The following is a 21,210-nucleotide window of genomic DNA, read 5'->3' as shown; positions in this document are numbered from 1 at the left end:
CAAGCAAATGTTTGTGCTTGTTTCTGTATGATATAATTGTTCATATATCTATTAAAATACTGATATTCTGGGCTATAACTCTTCCCCGAACTTCCCGCTGCCCTGTATCTTGGTCTCTCATTGGCTGTAGGTCATCGCCGTTGTGTTTTTCAGTCAGAACTCATTGAACACAGCGTGATTGTGAATCGCCGGCACCCGCGAAATATTTGGCATGCTAAATATCTGGAGCTGGCGGCGATTCACAATCACGCAGTGTGCAATGATTTCTAAAGGCGGGCGTACACGGTGCGATTCTAAAGGTCGGAACGTCTTGAGCTCTGGCACGTCACGATTGAGTTTATCCGAAAATCGTACGGAGGCAATCACATACGACACGAAATTACTATGATTTTACAAACTGTGACGTAAGCATTACGTTTCGCGCCATTCATGGATTCTGAGGACGAAATAGTTTTCTTTGTGGCAGGTGGCTTGTGATGTCCAAAAAATACAACCGGAAATACAACAGGCATATTCATTCATAAACGGTACGAGCCGCGACCATGCGAGCATCTGCGATTTTCTCCCTATGACATGAAAAAATCGCACCGTGGACGCCCGCCTTTGCCTGTGAAAGCGAACCGCACCAAGAATAAAAATCAACATTGTAATAATTTTAATTCCTGTTTCGGAACAAAGCAATCGATCTACAGGTGTGAAAGCACCCAAAATTAATGACTATGGCATGACATGGAATATTCCCTAAATTTAAAGGAATATTCTGGGTTGAGTACAAGTTAAGATAAATTAACAGCATTTGAGGCATAATATTGATTACCTCAAAAATAATTTTGATGTATCCCCAAGTGAATGAAAACGGAAATTCTGTCATGATGTTCTACATGATTTTGTATAATGGTAATAATGTCACTGTAAAATAAAAATGTAGTATAAGAAAAATATAATTTATTTTTAGTACTACTGTAATTTTACAATGCTAATGTTTATGCTGTCTTCATTTCTTCATTTTTTAAACATTCTTCAAAATATTTTTTGTGTTCTGAGGAGGAAAGACAGTCATATTTTGGGATGACATGAGCATGAGTAAATAAGTACATTTTTGGGTAAACTACCCCTTTAAAAAATGCAAAAATCAAAGTGGTGGTGAGTCTTTCTCTACATTGTCAGACATTTTTTAAAGAATTTACAAGAAGCAGCTTACCATTTATAAAAGCATTTACTATAAAGCTATTTAAATCAGTTTCACAGGGTTTTAGGGCTTGTGGCAAAGTGTGTACAATCTGTAGAACCTAGGCTAGCAATGTTGACAAATGATATTGAACCCAGAATATTCCTTCTAAGAGATATTTTTGTCAAAAGGCAAACACTATTACTAAAAGAAGTCATGGTAGGGAGTGATGGAAGAGAGAATCTCCCCAGTGCTGCATCATGTTGTCTGTGTTCATCTCCAGCGACTGTGCAGGAACCTGGGGTGTCTGTGTGGCCCTGTACATGTTAATGGATGATGCTGCTGTTACTCACATCCCCTCTGGTCCTCCTCACGTACTCCTCTCTGCAAAAGAGGCCAGTATTTGGTTGTCTGTGTAGTAGTAAATCAACCCTAGCTGTTCCATTAACTGGATTTGTGGGTGGTCTAATACCCATGAGTAATATCTTAAACAAAGCTTTTTAGCCTTGTAGCTCATTTTGGGAATGTGTGTATTTGTGTGTGTCTGGTTAGAGTGCCACGGGTCATGACTATATTTGAACCGGTCAGAGCTTGCACTTTGAGCTCAGACTCGTATCCGAAAGCTGGTTTGCAAAAATAGGCTATTGGATGAAACACAGGTCATTGGGTTTGTACACCAGGCAGTGGCTGTAACAGGCACAGTATTGTAAATCCTTCCATTTTGGGTTGCCTAGCAACCTTGCCCAAAAAGTTGCCCCATGTATCATCACATTAAGACTCCATGTTTTCTTATCTTGCAATTCAGGTTTGCGATTCCCCTGCCTGTTGCTTTGGATTATTGTGTGGTTTTAGTGAGTTTAAGCATCTCTTCAGTGTTACTTCCAGTTTCAGCATTACTGAATTATTTTACCTCATATTGCATCAGCACTGTTTGTGATAGCAAACTAGTCAGTCTGGAGTAAAAAGACTTGCATGTGTGCACACCTGGAATACGCTCATGATTGAGAATGTGAGTCCCCTTCCTCTGTAGAATATTTTTTTAAACTTACTTTCTTGCATGCAACTCAAATAAATATTTAGCTAGATGTCCTACCTGCTCCTTTGCAAATAATCTCATAAAATCTCATAATCGCCTCTTGGTTTCCAGCAAGAAAGTCTCAAAGTTACCTGTATAAATACTTGCTTTCCATGCATTTGTAAATTACTTTATGAATTAATTGTAAATTGTGCATACTTTTTACATATGTTAATAAAAAGTGCAAGTGTTTGTAATTTTTGGCTAATTACTGTTAATTGGATAATTAAGTTACCCTACCAGAGAAAACATGTAAATGGTTTAACATCACATTATATTTGTCTTTGTGTGTATGACGCTGTGCATCGTCTATATACAAATATTGGCCATTTACGGTGAACTCTGATCCATCATGTGTTTTTCTATTGTGTCACCTGTATTACTGTAGTGGTTTTCAGGACATTTTAAGGTAAAAAACGGATGTTGGTACTTTAGGTAGCTTGATATGTTAACATTATATCACTTAATTAAATACGATTATGATCGAAATACGAAGTTCTAAAATATATGAGCAGAAATATGCCCTCCTGTAAAACCTAAATCATTGTCACAGTACAGTGAATTTCTGGCATATTACTGCTATTTTTTTAAACTGTAAACTTAGTTAAACTGTAAATTATTATTATATGACAGTTTAATACAGATACCCCCACTTTTATTTCAAATGAATTGATTGTTGTTCATAATTCTTGTCTCATCATGCATGCATATGATTTTTAGCTCTGTGACTGTGCTGATTTAACAGTCATCTCTCTTGTTTTCCAGCCCCCAGAGTGTGCCATGCTTTAGCTGTGTCTCTCTGGTGGTTTGATAGATAAGATGTAGGTTAGGGGCAATGCTCTCCTGTGGGGTCTCTCGCTCTCTGTGGGGAGAGATTCTCTCACCAGCTGACACTTCAAGGGATTCGCAATCTTCTCACCCACATCCCAAGAGAAACTCCTGTCTCGGCGAGACATGGGGAAGAGAGATAGTATCTCTGTCAGGCAGACTGAGAGTGGTTTTAGTGTTTGGATTAGGGTGGATGGATTCATATAGTTATGAATATGATGATAAAAAACTGATTTATTTAGCTGTCAAGTTTGACTTTGACATTCAGTGTAATGCATTTAATCTAAAGGCTTGTAGTGTACATGGACTATTTGTCAGGGAAAATACAGATTCAGTTTGCAGGTAACAGAAAAAGTTTATTACGCTCTCACTGAGCAATAGGGGAAAAAATCAACAGAAACACAAAAATAGAGGAAGTCCCAAATCAAAGTCCACAGGACCAGGAAAGAGCCTCTCAGCAGGGACTGATCCTAGCGTCATCCGTGACGCAGCGTCAAAGTTGCACTGACCGGAGCGTCGTTCGTGACGCAGCGTTGAGGACTCACTGAGCTCCCCGATGAGAGCGTTTAGCGTGCAGGGAGGGGCTAGGGCGATGTCTCAGAATCTCGACAGAGCTAGAGATAGCCAGGGCAGGTAGTAGAACAGATCTCGACTGGCGGGATGAGAAGTTCAAAAACAAAACAGCACTCAGGGCTAAAAAGACACAACACGGGCCACCAGGCGCAACCGGGAGGGGCTCACCTCGTCGCCGGCGGAAGTCATCAATCAGAGTCTGGTCCAGAATATCCCGAGCCGGAATCCAACTCCTTTCCTCAAACAACCGACCCCCTGGACACCCCCTTGGGAACTCCAACTGTTTCTTATAGTGATGTCATTAAGGCCCCGGTAGTCAATGCAGGGTCGCAGGGAGCCATCCTTCTTAACGGATGAGGCCGGCATTTAAGGATTCCTGAATATACTTGTCCATGGCCTCCCTCTCAGGACCGGATAGGGAATACAGACGACCCTTGGGCGGAGAAGTGCCTGGGAGGAGATTGATGGCACAGTCATGGTTATGCTGCACCAGCCACGGGTGCCCTAGGACAACGGGAGCACCCGGGGAATCTAGGAGGTACAGCTCAATAACCTCACGGTGATTGCCAGAGACAATAAGACTTACGGAAGGAATGGAATGGGTAATGGAGGAGATGAGGACACCATTAAGGGAGCGGACAGAGATAGGAGAGGGAAGTGGAATGGCAGGAATACCCCACAATGCAGCAACAGAGGCATCCAGTAAGTTGCCTTCGGCACCTGAGTCAACCAGTACAGAACAGGGATGGAAGGTGTCCTTATACTGAACAGAGACTTTGAGCAGTTTTCTGTTGTCTAATTCTGTCCTAGTGTTATAGTAGTATTATTTATATAGTATAAAAGTATATATATATATATATATATATATATATAACAGTTAAGTTTTAGATTTAATTAACCACACTGAATGTAAGGTAAAGGATAAAGTTGCGATCCTTATGGATTGTATGCTTTTTCCAAAATCTCTTCATCTCTCCCAGCTGTTTCCCAGCTTCCCTTTCATCTTTTTTCTCTCGGTTACTGCTGAGTTATGGGGCGATACAGCTTTAAATGAAATGAAACTCCATTGTTTCAATGTTTCCTTAATTGCCCCCTCCACCAAATGTCATTATGGAAAAATCTGGCATCAGCTGCAGGGCTCTTCAAAAAGAAATAAACTAGATGTATAGTCTATTTGATTCTCTTGCCAGGGTCTTAAAACCACACACAGTCTTGTTTACTGTGGGGAGGAAGGGCATCATTGCCTTCATTCACAGACTTAACAACTAAAAAAAGTACTGATGCACAAACAAGGCCAACAGGATGTAAAATGTAGAGACTTGAGGGCCTGTTAACCTCATTTTTACAATGGAAATTTAAACACATTCATCTATAATATTTGTTCCTACTTCTAAAACCGTCACATCCTCCTTAATCTCTCTCCTAATGTCTCTTTCTCTCTCTCCACGTCTCCAGAAGAACACAGCAGGAGGAGTAACATTGTGGAAAATGACATTATGTGGAGTAAAGTGTCTATAATTTCGATGTGGATATGGTTGAATGAGCTCTGTCTTAAGCATGTATTTTATGCTAATATGGAGATTACCTCTTTAATTGCTTTTATAACACTCACTGCATATTACTGGAGTTTTAGACTTGAATGGAACTGAAGCAATGTTGAAGGTGGATTATAATATGATGATACAGGTCAAAACGAATGAATACACTGCTTCGTAACTGGTATTTATCACTCACAGATGTAAGGTGTATAGGAATACATGTATGTGTGTGTCTGGGTGTTATGTGTATGTTGTGTGAACATAAATGCTTTAGCGATGCATGATGTATTGGTACCATATATATCACACCACAGTTTTCAGCCAATGTTACAGATTTCTTTTGATTTTGCTCACTAAGGTTGCATTTATTTAACTAAAAACAAATAAACAGTAAAACTATAATATTGTGTGAAGTTATTACTGTTAAAAATAACTCTTTACTATTTTAATGTATTTTAAAATGTCATTTATTCACATGATGTCAAAGCTGAATTTTCAGCATCATTTCTCCAGTCTTCAGTGTCACATGATCCTTCAGAATGCTAATTTGATGCTCAAGAAAAAATTCTTATTATTATCAATGTTGAAAACAGTTGTGCTGCTTAATATTTGACCCTGGACCACAAAACCAGTCTTAAGTGTCAATTTTTAAAAATTGAGATTTATACATCTGAATAAATAAGCTTTCCATTGATGTATGGTTTGTTAGGATAGGACAATATTTGGCTGAGATACAACTATTTGAAAATCTGGAATCTGAGGGTGCAAAAAAATCAAAATATTGAGAAAATCGCCTTTAAAGTTATCCAAATTAAGTTCTTAGCAATGCATGTTACTAATCAAAAATTAAGTTCTGATATATTTACGATAGGAAATTTACAAAATATCTTCATGGAACATGATCTTTACTTAATATCCTAATGATTTTTGGCATAAAAGAAAAATCTATAACCCATACAATGTATTTTTGGCTATTGCTACAAATATACCCCAGCGACTTAAGACTGGTTTTGTGCTCCAGGGTCACATATTATTGTAAAAACCGATACATTTTTTTCAGTATTCTTTGAAAGTTTAAAAGAACAGCATTCATTTGAAATTGAACTCTTTTGTAATATTATAAAATGTACTGTCTCTTTTGATCAATTTAATGCATCTTTGCTGGGGAAAAAATCTTACCAAAAATCTTATGAAAGCGTAAACTTTCACAAAATTATATTATATGTTTAGGTGCTTGGATCAACAGGTATGTTAGTTGTAAGTTGTATGTAAGTTGTCCTTTAGCAATATTACAGTTATGTTATTACAGTGACAGTCCTTCTGGAGAAACCTGAGATTAACATACTTTCCTAAACATCAAGATAAGTGTTTCCAAATTGAAAGTGAAAATGCTGTACAGCACAGTCTCAAGGCGGGCGTACACGGTGCGATTTTTGCTGTCGTACTAGCTCGCAGGCGATTTTTTTCTCTCGGGAGAAAATCGCAGATGCTCGCATGGTCGCGGCTCATACCGTGTGAAGAAAGTCCATGCTTTTCTCTGCTTTTCAGCCATTCTCTTTGCCATGTCCTTTGTCTTCGTTTTTTTTTTTTTGGACGTCACAAGCCGCCTGCCACAAAGAAAACTATTTCGTCCTCAGAATCCATATTTTTATGAATGGCGCGAAACGTAATGCTTACGTCAGAGTTTGTAAAATCGTGGTAAATTCGTGTCGTGTGTGACTGCCTCCGTACGATTTTCGGATAAACTCAATCGTGACGTGCCAGAGCTCACGACGTTCCGACCTTCAGAATCGCACCGTGTACGCCCGCCTTCAGTCATTCAGAACATATGTTTGTTACAGCAAGACTACCAGGCATGATGCTGCAGAAAAGTGTAAAAGAGTACATTCAACCAGACTCGACAGGTGAACCCTCCCTTTTTGTCCATTTCACCTTAACTAGAAGACAGTCATGTGGCATCCCTCCCTGTTCCCATCTCAGAACCCAGGAGCTGCTGTGATGGAGTGAGGGGAGGGGGCCTTCTGCTGTGATTGAGGTTGTGCAGCTGGCGTCTTCGTCTTTGCCCGAGTAAAAAGCCATCAGAGTATTAACCTTGTGAAATAAATCAGGAGATGCAGGCAGACAGGATGAATAGCACTGCGTGAATATAGGCTGTCATGTGAAAAGCGAAATGAACAATGTCCGTGCCGCCGAGGGGCCGTCTGAATGCTGTTGCTGCACTATTGTGTCACACATAATGGACAAAGCTACATCAGGGCTTCGTTGCGATTTCAGCTATTTTGACTGCTTTTTTTCTTTTACGTTCTGGATCACCTTTAAAAGCCAGAGCGGTACAATGTAGGTAGGCTCGTTCATGATTAGACACGCACTCCAATAGTGTTGGAGAGTGAATTTGAGAAAGAAAGTGGAAGCGATAGAGAGGGAGGGTTGGGAAGGGTGAGAACTTGATTGATTTGGATCCTTTTGACCTATTTCAGTAGTGGTTAATGGTGCTGCTTTAAACCAGAGAGTAAAGGAAAACACCTGTTCTTCTTTCAATACACTCTTTCCTCTCTGCTAGGTGCACCATAACAGGTTTTAGAAAAGAACTTGGATTGGAGGCACCTGGTTAGGGAGAGAGCAGCACCTCTCCTGGCTATTGCTGAAATGATGACACTTGTTCCGCTAAAAATTACACACTAAAAAATGCTGGGTTAAATACAACCCAGTGCTGGGTAAAATAGGGACAAACCCAGCAATTGGGTTGTTTTGACCCAGCGGTTGGGTTACTACCCAGAAGGTTGGGTTAAACATTTAACCCAACCGCTGGGTCAAAACAGCCCAATTGCTGGGTTTGTCCCTGTTTTACCCAGCACTGGGTTGTATTTAACCCAGCATTTTTTAGAGTGTAGGATCTCTTTCTAATCTTTATACCTTGTATAAATACTGCCAGGGAAAAAAAGGAAAATACAAAAAATGGAAAAGCAAAAAGACAGTTCTATGTGAGTTAAAGGGATAGTTCAACCAAAACGGCAAAAGATGCTTTGAAGAATGTGCGTAACCAAACAGTTTCTGGTCCCCATTGACTTCCATATAGTGTAGTCAAAGGGGACCAGCAACTGTTTGGTTATTCACATTTTTCAAAATTTCTTCTTTTATGTTCAGAAGAGAGAAAGTCGTAGAGGTTTTGAACAAGTTGAGGGTGAATAAATGACTGAATTTTCATTTTTGATGGAACTGTACCTTTAAGGCTTGACCCACATATATAGTAGTACTTTACCTCTAGACTAACATATCTTACACTTAGAAACATTATATTATATTGTTTTTTACTTTATTGTTTTTATTTGTAATGTTAATTATTATTAATATAATTTACATATGCTGTTAAATGTAATGCCCCTTTAAAATGTTTATTTTTGCCAAGTGAATAATATAAAGCAGAGCAGTATTTTAATGCGTAAGATTCCATTACTTTTAACCATTAAAATCAGTGGCAATAAAAATTAATATTATTATAAAAATATGTTATATACGTACGACTTTAATTGTAATATATCCCTTTAAAATGTGATATCCATCTATCCGAATTTGTGGAAATGCATAATATGTAACAGAGCAGTGTTTTAGTAATTCATAAGATATTACTTACTTGTGGTTGTAGTCGTTAAGATCAGTTCCCTTTAGCCTACTTCTTCTCTTTGCCTTCCATACTTCCCTCCTCTCTCATTGCCCATGTGTTGTTTGCTCAGAAGTGGCGGACCTTTGGAAGCAGCACCACCTTTGGTCTCCAATAGCACATCCTTCCTCCCCTCTGTCCTCGTGTCTCTCCCTCCACTGCATCCACGCCTCCACTGTGAAGCTCTAAAAGGCCTTTGTAATCAAGGTTTTAATTAGTATAGGGAATAGAAGGCAGATGAGACAAGAAAGGAGCTCAATCAACAGCCCTGTGGGGTCTGTAATGGAGGTGGATGAGGAGGTCCTGGGTGGTGATAGTTGAAGGCACTTTCTCTCGTTCCTGCTCATGAACAAGCCTAACTGACAGCACTGTCTGTCCGCTGTGAGTCCTTTGTTTCCTGCCCTCACCATACGGCACTGGGTGCTTTTGGAGCAGTGTACGGGCATATGACTTTTTAAGATGTCATATGCTGTTATGTCTTTTGGATCCAAGTCTCTGTAAATTCCCAACAAAGAACAAGAAAAAAAAATGTTTTGCATGGCAGAATATGTTTGTGGTCAGTAGGGTTTTTTCCCCCAAAGAAATGTATACTTTACTTCAGCAAAGATATTAGAAACTATATCATTGATACAAAAAAATTCTATTTCAAATACTAAATGTTGTCCTAATGAACTTTCTATTAATCAAAGAATCCTAAAATATAATTTTCACAAAAATATTAAGCTACACAACAGCTTTTAACATTGATGATAATGTTTTTTGAGCAGCAAATCAGCATACTAGAATGATTTCTGAAGAATCATGTGACACTGAAGACTGGGGTAATGACAGCTGAAAATTGAGCTTTGATATCACAGGAATAAATTGTATTTTAAAATAGAAAATAGTTGTTTTAAGTGGGAATATTTCACAATATTACAGTATTTTTGATTTAATAAAACAGCCTTGGTGAGGATAAGAGACTTATTTCAAAAACAGTTCAATCTTGCCAATGCCAATCTTTTGAATGGTAGTGTATATATCAGTTTTATTTTTAACATTTTGTATCATTTAAAAATAAATATATAAACAATATGTAATATAATACACAATATTTAATAATAGAATTATGTAAACTATATTGTATTTATTTTATTGAAACATCTTCTATGGAATATTTATACACTCTAAAAAAGATGGTTCATTAAAGATTCTTTAAACGCAGTTACAGTTCCATTTAGAGCCATATTGTCCTGATGAACCCTTTTATGCTGAATTGGTTTTTTGTGTAAGAGTTTAGTGTTTTTTATTCCTGCCTTTTTGTTTTTGAAATCTGTACTGTCAAAGCAACCTTGTTACTGATTTTCTGAAGCCAACTACACAGACTGTCAACACAGTCACAACAGTTAAATGATTTCTTTTTATTAAAATGTCTATATTGTAACTTCAATTTGTAACTGGTTACCTACCAATTATGTATTTTTCGCTTTTTAGTTTTTTAACATAACATGTAATCTGATATTGTTTAGAACCATTTTTCTTAAGAGTGTGTATGTGAACAAACAAACAAACCAGTAAATTAAACGTTTTTGGCCTGGAGCTTATTTTCAGTGTAATTCATCATCTTCAGATGGCATGGCACCCACTCAGGAGGCGTTGATTGAAGTTGGTACTTTCACTGTGGTAGAGGTTGGTCTGCTAAAGCCTTCACTGGGCTGTGACCGATAGCGCCAGCAGAGGCTAATGCCCGCTGAATGCCAGTGCACTCTGTATGTAATGCAAATGGCCTGACATTTAACTGCTGTGGGCAGGGTGTAATTAAAGATGTGGCCTTTACCAGCGCCTGTCCTCCCCTACTGATGAGACACAAAGAGAGAACAGGCTATAGTCCTCACTTACAATGGAAACAGGCTGAGGCATTTATCATGAGTGTCTTTGAACAGTTAAAGAAAATGAAGATTAGTTATTTGAGAGTTTTACGTGCTTTAAAATGCTTGAATATCCCAAGTATTTAAGCCTCAGATAGCCAGACTTTGACTAACAGCAAAAAGTCCGGTCCCATCTTGCTACTGAATACCGAAGGCCCATCCCAATGTTTTTTTCATGCAGATATTGAGGGTAAATCATGAAAGATTTCATGGATATCAGTCAGATTTTTCTCTGTAATTTTTCCATGGTGATATGTGTTGCACATTAATTTTATGTGGAATTAAATCTTCTTTGGCTCTGTATAGGTGTAGTGTCTCTGCACTTGAACTTGTTTTTATTTTTAATTATAGATTAATATGCAATGAAAGGAGTCATGAATAACTTTGCATCATTATATGGATCTGATTGGATGTGATAAAGTGACCTGCTAAATGTAATTTCTTTTATCATCAGCCTGAGTTCTCCAATTTACTCGGATACTGAACCTCCCAAAGATTTTGTGAGACATTATGAAACAGTTTGGATAGGTATAATAGAAAAGCACAAAATAAAACTGAAATCATGTCTGATTTTGCCTTTAAAATGAACCAAGATGAGATCCTCAGAGAGGGAGAGGACAAGTCAGGCCAAGGAGAATATACTGCTCTCGTTATAAAGGTGACATAACATGGCTGTCCCTCTGTGTCTGTGAGCCACTACCAGCCATATATCACACAAGTGAAGATGTACGAAGAGCCGAGTGAACAAATCAAGGGCAGAGACACAGGGGAAATCTACTGCCGCGCAGTCACAGGCCAGGTTAAAGCCCTGCTCATCTATACACTGTTTCTCCATCGCCAGTGACCGTGTCGAGGGCTCAGGGAAAAGAACCGAGCAGATTCTCAGATAGCGTCCGTGCCGAGGGATGCCGAGTCCACAAGAGGGCAGCTTAACCTTGAATCCCCTTACATGATGCTCCGTTTAGACTCTCCAGATAAGTAGCCAAGAACAATTGCCTTTGCCAAGCACTATCTGCACTATTTTACTGGATCAGAAGTATATCTTGTGTTCAAAAACGGCATCTTATCTATGTTGATTAGATATACACTAACAGTCAAAAGTTTGCAGTAGGTAAAATGTTTTTGAAAATCGTATGCTCAGTAAAAACAATAACATTGTTATTATATAAAATATAGATTCAAAAAAAAAAAAAAATATATATATATATATACAATACACCATGAAAGTTCTATACAGGTTCTATACATACAATGAATGAAAGTGGTGTCCTTTTTTTTATTTGACTCTACTGACTTTCATTGTATGGACAAAAACAGTTAAAAAATAAAAAAGAGAGCTCATTAAGTTATCCTATGGGTTTTGAACACTTGATATAGTACACAAGTAGTATAACTTATGATTTTGTATCCTTTTTGATGTTTGTAAGCTTCATTATGTGTAAAGGAGCAATTAGTACATGTAAGTGGGAAAGGATCTTACAATATGCATGTGTGCTTACATGCTTGCTTTGTTCTGTACTTTCTCTCCTTTACCTTTTCTTACTCTATGCCCCTCTGTTTTGTTCTGTTTATATGGTTAAATGACTTCTGTACAGTCTCAGTGGCTTTGTTGACCTTATCAAGATGCAATAATAAGCTGAGTTTATTATTACTAAGTTTATGTGTGTGTGCCAGTGTGTGCAGAGCAGAGTATTGAACTTGTGCTCAGTCTGTAGCTAACACATTAGGACAGCTCCTCGGCAAACAAAGGGCAAATTATCTTCTCTGGGTCTGACCCAGACGGAGGTTATTAGAGCCCATGGACTCTGTTATCATACTTCATAATCTCTGGCTGTGCTGCACACTCAGTGTTTTGTAGGTTTAGCCTCTGCACAGGGAATGTTTGGTATGGTTTTGACACTTAAAGAGCAAGCATTATTTGTTGCAGTTTAATTAAAATGTATTTTCTTTAAACTTGTACTACCAAACACTTTACACTTTATATTAATTTATAGGCACTTCTTATACTCACCAAGACTGCCTTTATTTTATCAAAAATACAGTACAAATTGTAATATTGTGAAAACTGAATTTTCAGCATCATTACTCCAGTCTTCAGTGTCTCATCATCCTCCAGAAATCATTCTAATATGCTGATTTGCTGCTCAGTATTAAGCTACTTAATATTTTTGTGGAAAATGTGATATATTTTTTTTTTAATTCTTTAATAAATATATTTTAAAAGAACACCATTTATTTGAAATATATCTTTCCTTTCACTTATTGTTTTTATCCTTTCACTTATAATTTTTTTTTAAATCTGAGTAAAAATAATTTTATACTACTTTTGACCAGTAGTGTAGATATTTTAAATTAAACACTGATTTTAATAAATAATAATAGCTGGAAATTTTAAAGCTATAACGTTTTACAGCTATAAACATTTGTACTGGAAAATAATGACATAGTGCAAAACATTGATTGATTTGATTTGTATATAATTTATCATTAAATTTTTTTAATTTTTGTATATAGTTTTAATCATCAAAAGTCATTCTGGTAGATCTATACAGAAATTTAGGTGTAAATTATTTTGGTTTGCATATGTTGTACCAATTTTCATTATATGGCAAATAACTTTTATGCTATTTCATGGTTTTTGGTGTTGAGTGTGGGGACTAAATAATTAAGAATATGTAATAAAATTATGCTACAATTTCACTTGGTGTTCTTGGAACCATCTGTTCGCATTTGTAATTTCAACTACAAATGATGTTAAACATAATCAAAGTTGCCATTTAGCCATTACATGTACACTTGTTTGAAACTCATTTGCTAAATGACTTGATTTGTGAAATTAAAAAGGCAGAGAGAGAGAGAGCCAGTCTTAGATCCATCTATATGTAATGCTGCCATCAGTTCATACTGGACCCAAACTGCATGCAGTTAAGCATGAACGCATCCCTCCGCTGTATCAGTATATAGTATAAATAAATTATGGCGACAGCTCACATTCACTTCTGTGAATCGATAGTATCCCTGTTCACCTGACAGCTTAATCATGTGTACTGCCTGACCAAACAAAATAAGGTTCACCCTATTTCTTTCATCCTGACCTTGCTTGTGCTCTGTAAGATTCTCTCTCCCCCAGTTCCAGCATGTCTTCTGTTGTGTTCACGTATTGCTTTCTTCCCTAGCTTATTGCTTTCCTTTCATCCCCTTCTTTTTTTCTGTGTCTCTCTCTGTGTCAGAGAGACACTCATTATGTCATGCATAATAAGTAACTTTGTCTTTCATATTGACAGATCTGTCAATCCAGAGCAGCAGTTGTTAAAACTGGTAGGGAATGAATTTACTACCTCCTTCTACAGTATAGATGTGAGTGCCAGCAGTCACAAATGTGCTTTGAGCCAGACAGGCACTGTTAAAGCTCTATTGTCAGTCAGCCCATAACTTCCTGAAGACATAAACTACTCTAGACTGTAAAATCAATTCAGTCACTGGTGCTCGTAAAAAGCAGCAGCATTCTGCTCTTCACACACACACACACACACACACACACACCTGCTGTGTGAAAATGTGCAATCCAATCACTCTCTACTGTGTTCACAGTGTGCAGTTAAGTAATTACCGCTTATTTGGGCTTTTGTTGGCACCGAATGAATTTTACACTTGAGGAGCCTTTAATATGTTTGCATTTCTGTTTAATGGGTGAATCTACCTTGGCTGGGCTGCAAACACTAACCTGTAAAATCTTCTGTGTTGTGTTATGCCATGTTTAAGAAGACGGAGAGAAAATGTTATAATTATTTGTGTTTTTATTAGGGGTGTCAATTGATTTCAAGAGTTTAACAAATTAATTTAGTGATATATCAATTAATAAAATACGTATTCACACAAAATGCATATCTGTATTTACTGACAGAAAGATAGATAGGTAGATGGATATGGATAAATGATGGATAGATATTACGGTTGCAAAGGGGCGGAACATTTCTGGTAATTTTTTCTGAAACTTTTCTGAATTTTTTGGTAACTTGGAAGGTTTCCGCCCCTATGCAAACCTAATATAGATAGATAGGTAGATGGATATACATGGGTAGATATGGATGGATGGATACATACAGAGAGAGATGATAGATAGATAGATAGATAGATAGATAGATAGATAGATGGCTATACATAGATGTATATGATTTAGATGGATGGGTTGTAGATGGATCGATAGATACTGTATAGATGGATAGAAAGATGGATATAGATGGATGGATAGATATTGGTGGATGAATAATGGATATAGATGGATGGATAGATATAGATGGATAGGAAGATGGATATAGATGGATGGATAAATATTGGTGGATGAATAATGGATATAGATGGATGGATGGATACAGGGTGCGAACTACGGGGTAGCTAGGAGGAGCTCGGCTCCCCTTAATAAGACATGGGCTCCCCTGAAAACGTGATTTATGAAATTTTGGGGGGTCTCAAAAAATGTTGACAATGTGTTATTTTGACTGCAATTTCAGTTTTGTGTAATGTCCTAACTGAACGGAGGAATTATGGTATTGTTCTGTAGCCTGATGACGAGTAACTTTAACCGTTGTTCATGTGAACTCAGCCTGATGCTTTGTTTATAGACTATTTGTGGGTGGCTGTTTGTTGTTTCACCTATCAATTCGTGTCGATAAAGTATAATAGGGTCAATCCTGTATAGTGATTTATCCTATATAGTGCTTGCATAAAGCAAGTAGTGCATACACTTGTAGCTGTTATGTATCTTTGTAAGTCATTGTAAGCTCTCTTTTGAGGCACGCGCAAGCACACGAACCCCCCGTTATAAAAAAAAAACAAGTGGGCTCCCCCAAAGTCCACGGTATAGTTTGAACACTGAATGGATAGATATAGATGGATAGGAATATGGATATAGATGGATGGATAGATATTGGTGGATGAATGATGGATATAGATGGATGGATAGATATAGGTGGATAGGTAGATGGATATAGATATAGATGGGTGGATAGATAGATCATTAATTGAATTTGTGTATTGAACATGATTACATTTTTTTTAAATAATTAACAAATAATATTTGAACTTGGATTAGCCAATGTTATTATACTGGAGCATCCTCCAAGTGAACCGAAGAGCAGAGCGGCTGTAAAAGCCGATAAAATGTGTTTGTATTACCTGCCCCATGTGGCCTGCTTCCTCTCTGTAACATCTGCTTCTGTTACATTTGCTCCATTTGTTCTGGGCCAATTAATTCCTCTCTAATTCTATAAATACAACAACGAGTTCAATTAGCTCTGCCTGTAAGCCCACTGCTGTGAAACTGATTTCCACAGGTATCGAGACACTCCATCGTAATGATAGTCAACACCCTGTTGAGAGTTTATGAGAAATATGTGTATTTGTATAAATATATGAGAGAATGAGAGTTCGAAAAACACGAAAAGAAAAAAGCGACCATTTAAAAGCAAATGAAGTGAGACTCTTAAATTGAAATATGGCCTCTGTGGAAATTAACATGCTTAAGAGCGCTGAATGTTTATCCGATTTAGCAGGGGTTTTACGGCACAGCTGTTTGTTTGAAAGAGTTTATCTTGATTTTAATCCCCTTCATCCCAGACTGATGATTATTTTCACTTTGTCATAGACATTCATCATCATTTTGGAAGTGGGCGCAAAGCATCAATTGTCTGCTAATTATGTGGCTTCTCTTCATTTCAGAAGTGTGTGTGAAGATAACTTTGTTATTAAATGCATTCTCTCTTGTGTGCCACTCATTTACAAGAGCTCTGTGGAAGACATACGTTTTCAGCAGTTTGACTTTTCAGCTCGTTATAAGAAGCATCATTATGAATTCTCAAGAAGATTTAAGTGCTCTTATTCACTTTAACAATGATTAGTGATCGTAGCACTAATCGAGCAGCAGCCAGGGGAATGGATGCCACTTGCAGGGAAAGATTTCGTTTAATAGTTATACAGGTTTTACCCACTAATCAGTGAATCTCATGAAATCTGTCAAGAACATATTTGGGTCGAATTTATGAACGTTTTTTTTTTTTTTTTTAACTAAGCACATTTACCTTAATGCAAAATATAATGTAAAATCTCATTCTCATTACTGGAATGCAAAAAACAATGATATATTAAAATAAAGGATTTACAGTTTTTTTTTTTTTTGCTTTAAATAAATCAACATTGTAGTACAGCAAAAATATGCAATGAGAATAACCAATGAGAGTTTAATTAAAATTTTAGTGATATAGAATCATACAGACATATTACTGTAATGAGAATTTGGTGGTGAAAAAGGTGCTTAATTATCATGAAATTAAAGTTAATAGTCCTAAAAATAGGCTTCATTTTCTTTCTGGATTATGTAAGGTCTCGTTAGTTTGCAAGTGAATTATCATCCAATCCATTCCTGATGGATTATTTGTTTACCTCATTATTTGATTTCACATTTTGACAGTCTTTCAACAGTCATATTTGATTTAAGTCATGTTCTGTTTATTTAACTTTCTATAAGACAAAATGGTTCTTGACTGCCTCTGATCTCAGCTTTCATATAGGTCTCACAGTTTTAGGACTATTTAAAGAATTTCAAGATGTGTTCAATGGTGCACAAAGACTTATCTTAACATCTTAACTTATCGTAACATACTCAAGTTAATGCTGAGAGCCTTGCTTGAGGATCATGGCAATTCCTTCCCAATGTACCATCACAGAGTTTTCTGTAAATAATTTGGCAATGTTGAAATGTGAGGAGACGGCACATATTGCTGCCACCCTGATCTGGCGTAATAGACAGAAAGCTGAAGGTTTACTGTCATATATCCAGTGTTTCCTGAAAGATCCGAGCTATTTTCAGTTTTAGCCTTAACATTTGAAAAGCTGCCCCATGGTTGATCTGTTCAGTGTGGGTGGACAAGAGGGTTTATACACAGCAACAGCGGGCAGCCAGGAGTCCTAATTTTCTATTGCAGAATTGTTGCCTGTGCTCAAAAGCCATTCTGATATTCCTGTATTTCAGGACAAGAATAGCAGAAGCAATGATGCCAGTGTCTTTTTAGTAGGCTTTTTAGACTTTTTTTTAGTATGACTTAGTTTCTTATGGATGCTTGTTTCCACCATAGATTTAAAAAAAAAAGCAAAGATAACCATAATTCGTAGGAAAAAAAGTCAGAATTGTGAGTTTATAGCTTTATAATTCTGACTTCATAACACACAATTGCGATGATGTGTTTTAATGAGTAAATGATGAGAGAATTTTCATTTTTGGGTTAATTGGGTCAACCTTTACTACTTTTATTATTGGAAGCAACAAAACTGATCTTTTTGTAGAAACAAGCAACATCTTGTTTGACATCTTAAAGCAACCTAAACTGGGTTTGCTGATCCTAGCTGGTCTCCCAGCCTGGTCTAGTTGGTTTATTGGCTGGTTTTAGAGGAGTTTTGGAGCAAACATGCTTTAAGCATTTCCCCCCCACATTGATAGATCTGTTTTTCCTAGAAAATTATTGCTTCTGTCATATTGCCAAAATGTTCTGAGAATCAGTTTAGAATGTTCAGTGAAATCATGGAAAAGTGAACTGTTCAAAATGGCTTGAAAAATCTGATCATTCATTAGCAAACCAGCTAAACCTTGCTTCTTACCGCTGTATGCATAGCATATATGCATAAGTGTTAGCATATATACATAAAAACTAATGGCCTTCTCTCTAAGAAAATGTGAAAGACTCCTCTAATTTTGCATTCATTTGATTGCTTTTCTGTTTCTGTGCTTTTTGTCAGTGACTTTACGACTTTATTAAAGAAAGCCTGAACCCCATTGTCCCGCCGGAGCTTTGCAAACACTCCACAGTCTGGGTCTCTTCATGCATTTATCCCAAGTCAAGCCCTGGGTTAAACTACCTAATCAAATTCTTGATGTTTTTTGGCACCTCACATTGAATTAAAAGATCTAAGACACAGCGGCTGCCTTTGCTTCAATTAACCTTTTATCAGCAGAGCTATTAAAAATTCCCCAAGTTTCTGTTAAAATGTCATTTTTATTTTTTGTGCTCTCTTATTCGACACACGCAACGACAGATTAAATCAAAACTTAATAAAAGGTTTTATATTCAGTGGATGTAGAAAAGCAAGGGCGTTCTTGCTGTTTTACATGAGAATGAACGCATCCCGCTGAAAGACATTATGGTGTAAATAAACGTACAAGCTCATCACTGTAATGTCCCGCTGCCAAAAATCCTGAAGGCTTTTGAGTGCTTCATGTTTTATAAAAATGTCCTCTTTATACTCATAGTGATGAATAAAGACATGTTTATAGAATAGGAAGATTGGCCTAGATTAGTCGTCTTTTCTTTTCTGTCTTTATTCTTACTCTCGCGCCCATAGATTGCTTATGTTTTATGCTTTGTGAACTAGTTTCCCCTTTCAGTAAAAAAGCAAAAGCAATTTGTTTTCATCATCTTGCCTTCACCTGAAGATGTTTCTCCATTCAGACGCACATACATGACGGTTTCCTGCTGCGCCGATCCAGCTGGTAAGCTTCAAAAAATTGAAGGGAGGCAAAAATTGGCCCAATTCTGCTTGTATTTAGAGTCTTATGCTGTCTATTATTTAAGGCAGTAGAGAGCCACTTTAGTGTTCAATAGGCACTGATTTTCTGCCAGGTGCCATCAGATTCAATGGGCTCTTTCCCCTTCAGATAAGAGGAGATCTCCTCTGACTGGGTCTCTGAACTCTGCTGTGTTACTTATCTACGACCTGGACGGTCTGTCTACAGTGATCAATTTCAGCTCGGCTCCCACTAACCCGGTTATTGATAAAGAGCCTCCGCTTCTGTGAGATTGGAAAAAACTAAAGGAGAAAAGGTCTCATGAGAAATAAGTTAATTTTGTGTTTGTACTTGAGCCTTGGCTGAAAAAAAGATACAATGCTTTCTTCATTTATAGAGGAGCTGCCACAGAGTCTTTCTCTCACAAAGAGTTTTATTTCACCAAACATGTTTTGTTTTTAATCTAAAAACGGCCCCATGAGTCAGACTTTCTCTTTTTGTTTTCTCCCTCTTCTGTTTGCAGAATCTCTCATCATTTGTTGCGTGGTGAGCCGGGCACTACGCAATTGTTTCATAACTTCAGGAATGTGCTATGAATTAAAGGAGGAACAGATGAAACTGACTGGATCTATAGAAGAACACGAGGCAACACTCATAAAAACAAATCAAAACCTCTTTTCACCAGGTTTTGGGCCTTTGAATGAGGTCAGAAAAATTGGAAAGAAATTGTGGGTTGGCTGGAAGGTGAAAAGGAGAACAGAACAATCAAGCCCAGTTTGTCAGATCCGACTTCCTGCTGAAAACCGCATGCTTTAAAAACCACAACTCTTATGTGATTAAACTATTTAATCTCCAAGCTTAGTGTTCATAGTGTGATTTCTTCATTTTAAGTCATTGTGTCTCTGTTATGAGTTGTAATTAAGTGTCCAAATTGACGTGTTTTGAAGTCTCTATAGTGTTGCTATCAAAACTGGCATCTCATTTTCTCCATCTCATAAACTCAGGATTTGCATGCATTTACCCCTGCTGCTGTAAATCGATTGGCTGATAAGACTTGGCTCAGAATGATTTACCTTGCTTTTGTTCTGCGGTTGTTGTTTGTACCAACTGTTAATGTCCCATTTAACAAGATAAGTAAAGGATATGACTGTGCTCAAATGAAGCTTAAACACATTTTATAAACCCTTTACAGTTGTACTGTATATGAATCCCAGAGGGAACATTTTGATGCTCCAAAGTCCTTGGACATTTGTTTTGGATGTGTTTTGGCTATAAACAACCAAATGGTGAGTTTATTGTGTGATGTGTGAGAAATCCAGTGTATTTAGCTCCAGTTTAAATCATTCAGATTTGAGGGTTGACCGTGTTAACAGCTCTTTTAGCACTGTTTTGTTTTTAGCACTGTTACCCTTGTTTACCAATTTGACATTTTTGTTTTTGGCAGGGTTATACACATGCACAGAAAAGTGATTCTCTTTGGTGAACAATAGCTGTTTTGGTTGCTTGTTGAATGCATTACAAAACCTGAAATGCCTGTGTTGCTGGTGCTGAGCTCAAGAGGGGAAGACAAGAAAACAATCTTGTGAATTAATAAGAATTTCCTTTCCCATAATGACAATCATCTGCACTTTCTGCTATAGTGTCCCCCCTCTAGTTGCTAAGCTTGCAGTTCAATTTGTCCTAATTCCGGGCTTAATTGTAGAGAGCTTTGCAGCTAATTAAATGTTCAGAGGAGTGATAAATTGGGTGGGTCGAACACAACTACAGTAATTAGTCCAATGTACCGAATGCAGAAACTTCCCGGCATGCACTGCAGGAGAAAAGGAAAGAGCAGGGCTTATAGAATGGCACAGAGATGGCGGATCCATTTTGTTTTTCTAAAGATATTTTTCCATTGTATACATTGTAC

The 21,210-nt window shown here is 37.3% G+C and overlaps 1 long non-coding RNA gene across 1 annotated transcript in view; it reads right to left on the bottom strand.

Moving 5' to 3' along the window:
• The window catches only part of LOC107699253 (uncharacterized), a 21,466-nt gene extending 18,030 nt beyond the window's left edge, over nt 1-3,436 (bottom strand). Inside the window, exon 1 of the long non-coding RNA XR_001635442.1 lies at nt 3,380-3,436. This is a non-coding gene — a long non-coding RNA (uncharacterized LOC107699253). The remainder of the gene's footprint in view (nt 1-3,379) is intronic.
• Nucleotides 3,437-21,210: the final 17,774 nt, after the last annotated feature.

Source organism: Sinocyclocheilus anshuiensis, unplaced genomic scaffold, assembly GCF_001515605.1.
Source record: "Sinocyclocheilus anshuiensis isolate Anshui unplaced genomic scaffold, SAMN03320099.WGS_v1.1 scaffold334, whole genome shotgun sequence".
NCBI lineage: Eukaryota > Metazoa > Chordata > Actinopteri > Cypriniformes > Cyprinidae > Sinocyclocheilus > Sinocyclocheilus anshuiensis.
The sequence above is the reverse complement of the archived record's forward strand: the minus strand, read 5'-3'. Positions and strand labels throughout refer to the sequence as shown.